Below are 4,354 nucleotides of genomic sequence, written 5' to 3'. Positions count from 1 at the left end.
GGGGTTTTTTTTAAACTACTTTTTTTAAAAAGAATAGACATATTTTTCCCCAAAATGTATAAAAAAATATTAGGGTTTTAAACTTGTTTTGAAAAATAATTTAAGAAAATTGTTTTATTTTCATATATGGTTTTTTCCCCCTTTGCGACTTTTTTCCCAAGGCATCCCAGTCAAAGAAGATAAAACCCATGGTTTTGAAAGCCCCACACTCAGACCAAAGTCCCAAGTTGTAAGAGGAAAGGTTAGAGGTACCTCCAGGGTTACAGTAAGAAGGAAGGGTTCAGGCAGAGGAAGAGGTGCCAAGGATGAAAAGATTACTTCTTCAGATCCATTTGGATTTGTAGACAAGGAGATGGAAAAACTTCAAGTCAAGGGCAGGGGTACCCAATCAAATAGAGTCAGTAGGTCAAGGACAAACACCCCATCACCAGGTCGGGGATGCCAGTCAAAGATTGTGCCTCTCAGGGAACCCCCCAAGACGTTCCTCGGTTTCCCAGGGGGAAAAAACAGGGGAAAACTCATCACCTGCTGGCAAACGCTCTAAAGAAAACAGTCCAATGCCTTCAGGTTCACAAGATATAGGGAGAAAAGACAACCAAGAAGGGGGGTTGAAAGGAAGACCAAAATCAAGCAAAGGGTTAACTCGAACTTCATCAAAGGACAGTAATTCTCCCTCAAGGAGTACGAGAGGAAGAACCCCAAACGCTCAAAAAGGTTCTCTAAAAAAACCTGGAAAAACCAAAAACCTGAACTTTGTCAGAAAAACTCCCCGTTTCCCAAAATTTTAAAATTTAAATAAAAAAATATACAACATTTTTTTTTGTCATATATTTATGCTGCTTTCAGCTGGTTGGGATGAAAATAGATGGAAAAGTTTTGCTTGAAAAGTGCCCTTTTATAAAAGTTTTACCCGCCAAAAACCTTTTCGGAATTTTGGAAAACATTGCCCTTTTTTTAAAAAAAAAAGCCCCCTGTAGTAAAAACAAAAGCTTTTTTCTTTTTTTTTCTTTGTTTTTTACTTAATCATACTTTTGTGATCATATGGGGAAAATCTTAAATTGGTGCATCAAAAAAAGATTTGGGGAAGTTTTTAAAAGTTTTTGGGGGTTTTGCTATTTAGAAAGTTCATGTTTCTCCACTAAACTTTGTCTTTAAAAATTTTAACCCGATTACACTAGTTAGGATTTTTAAAAGGCTTTGACAATATCATACCAGAATAAATGTTGCATTTGATTCATTTTTGTAATTTTTACAGAAAACAAAAAATGCAACTAGGTTTTAAAAGAGTCATCATATCAGTGAAAATAAAAAAGAAAATACACATCCCCAAACTTCATCATTAATTACCTTCTAAGTTCCTGATTTTTGATTTGTTGATTTTTTCTGGTTTTTTTAGGGTGCGGGCTGGATATTCTAAAGGATGTCCCAAAGGAATCAGAATTATCTTAAGTAAAATAAAGATTGTATCAGAATACTCAGAATTTTAAACATTAAAACATGAAAAGAAAAATACTAAGATAAAACTTCCAGGTTAGACTTGTTAAAAAAAAAATCATAATTACATGTGAATTATATGCAATACAGAAATCTTTTGTACTACGAAAGCTAACGTGATCTCAGTAGAATTTTAAAATCATATTTTCTTTTTCCTCTTTTATACTGTATAACAGTGGGGGATTTTTAAAAAAAAATCCAGTTTTAGTCTCCTCTATAATACCCCCCTAGCCCTCAGTACACCACAGTGGAGCTTTTGCGTAGTATTTACAATAAGTATTTAGACTTCGGAGATAAGAAAAACTAAAAACTTAGTAATATCACAATCAAAGTATTTTTCCTATCATTTTTCTTTGGTACTATGCAAGTTATAGATAGATGGTTGATTTTAAAATATGTGATAAAAATTTAGATTTTCCAAAATTTTTCTACCAAAACTCCTAGTGTCTTGTTTTGCAGGTGTCAAAGATTATATTTAAATATTTCAAAAAAAAAACTTTTTTTAGAAAAAGAATCCTTAAGAAATTTATTTACGGGTTTTATTATTTGTAAAATAAAATTTTCCCTCAAATGTGATGCATCAAAATTTTAGGTATTTGTTTTTAATTGATATGATGAGGAAAAATTACAGAAAAATGATTTTAATCAAAAATATAAAGAACAGCAATTAGTAGTGCTCCAAAAGTAAATAGCAGAGAAAGAATAATCTTTTTATAAGATATAAATGAATGAGAAAGTGTACATAAATACAATGAGTTCCTCATGTTTTCCAAGTCGAGTTTATAGTTCACAAAGAATTTTGACAAATATTTTTCTTAAGCAGTTAATGAGCATTTGTTGTAGTTTTATATATTTGGGTCTAAAGTTTATACTAAAAAGTAATTGTTTTTGTTTTGAATGAGAGCATACATTCTTAGTAATTATTGCTGTAAAATTACACAAATCCTGATTTATGGGAAGTATTTTTATTTCTTCGTAAATGCATGTGGGGGAAGGTTGTTTAAGAGGATGACAGGGGAAGGTTTTTATACTAGTTCCCAAAAAAATTTTATCACATCAGAGGGGGGGAATTTCACCATTTTTTTTTCAGTCTTCCTATTTTTTTATTAGAAATGTTATGCACATTTTTCCTTTTTTCAGAAAAATTAAAAAGTTACAAGACTAAGGTAAAGGAAGTGATAAAAACTGTTTTCTTGTTTTTTTAATATGGGTTTATTTATTACAAAAAACTTTGTAATGCTTTCTTTATTCAAAAATTATTTACATAAAACTAACATTGAATGAAGGGTCAAAGTTCCCGCGATTAAATTTTGTTATTTATTGAATTTTGCCATGCGCAGAGTTCCAAATTCTTTTTTGAATATTCAGGAATTCTGTTATTGAAATCCTTTTAGTATTTTTTCACTCCCAGATGAGTTTAACCCCTTGCAGTGGGGTATTTTCTATGGACTTGTTAGCTGACAGATACGGGCTTTGTTGCCCCTGTAAATTTTCCCCACAAAAATTCTAGCTCAGCCTACCCAAAGGAATTGAACTTTCAAAAGCATGCCCAGTATCTGCTGTACATTTCTCAGCCCTGCCCATTACAGGGGGCAGGTAAGTGCACGGCCTGGTTCTAGAGGTAAGTTTCACAGTATGCTTGTGGATATATAAATTTTGGTATGTTTTTTTGTTTCCTTGCTTTTTTTTATGTGTAAAAAATTTAAAAATGAAATTTTTTTCCCCCTTTCACAAACACCTTTTTTTGTAAATCCCCACCTTTAATAAATTTTTTAAAATGTTGATGTTTTTTTACAAAAAAAGGAAGGGGAAAGAAAAGAGCATTATGGTTTTAAACCTTAGTGTTCAAAAAGGGTAAAAAAAAATTTAAAAAGACATTTTTCATACAATTGTTGATATCTTAGCCCAGTTAGAAATTTTTTTTTTTTTTTTTTTTTTTTCTTATCACAAATGCATCAGCATGGCACACATTTTTTCACTTTTTTAGCAAAATTTTGAAAAATTAGATAAAAATTAATAAAAACTGAGAAAAACATATGCTTTTTTTGGTATTGATAATAAATTTTTTATCTTTAAATTCATGAAAAAAAAAAGTTTTTTTAAAAATTCTGGGGAAGCCATATAAATTTTAAATGCAATATACTAGAACTTAGAGGTAATATCAAAACACTCATCCTTTTTTATAATGGCATAACTTACACCCCCTACTTTTAGAGTAAATACTCGGGCTCAAAAACCCTTTGGACCTCAGCCTGTTTAAAAATTTGCAGGGTCTTTTTTTTTCTTTCTCTTTCCTTACTTTCCTTACGACCAAAAATCTTTACCTGGTTTTTGCCCCAAACCCATCATTGCTATGTTTTGTATACACTGCTAAGACCTAGATTTTAATGCGCAGATTTTTTTCAAAAAAGAATAAATAGCTCTAAAAGAAAAACCTAAAAATAAATTTTTTAGTTTTTTTAAAAATACGTTTTAAAGTTTTCATGAAGTTTTTAAAAGGGATTTTTAGAAAAATTTTTTTACCCCTTTTGAGAACTTGGGAATTCACACCTTAAAAATGCATGAGCGAGTGCAAAATTTTTTTTCTTGAGAGTGGATCTACACCTTCAAAAAAAAAAAGTGATTACGTTCCCAATGTTTTTTTTTTCAAAAATAATTTTTAGACATTTTAAGCTTTAGTAATATAATGTAATGAAAAAAGAATATTTTGAATTATACCCCCCTTTCACATTATTGCCTATCATCCTGTATAAGGCTTTTTACGATATAACCCCAGGAAATCACCTTATCATCTACTTTTTTTTTCCTTATAATCTTTAAGATTATTTATGTTTCTCAACCATTCATTTTAAAGTTCCCC

At 30.4% G+C, this 4,354-nt stretch overlaps 1 pseudogene; it reads left to right on the top strand.

Moving 5' to 3' along the window:
* Positions 1 to 795, top strand: part of LOC119572619 — a 19,284-nt pseudogene extending 18,489 nt beyond the window's left edge.
* The last annotated feature ends 3,559 nt before the right edge of the window (positions 796 to 4,354 follow it).

Source organism: Penaeus monodon, chromosome 4 (genome assembly GCF_015228065.2).
Source record: "Penaeus monodon isolate SGIC_2016 chromosome 4, NSTDA_Pmon_1, whole genome shotgun sequence".
Lineage (NCBI taxonomy): Eukaryota > Metazoa > Arthropoda > Malacostraca > Decapoda > Penaeidae > Penaeus > Penaeus monodon.
The sequence above is the reverse complement of the archived record's forward strand: the minus strand, read 5'-3'. Positions and strand labels throughout refer to the sequence as shown.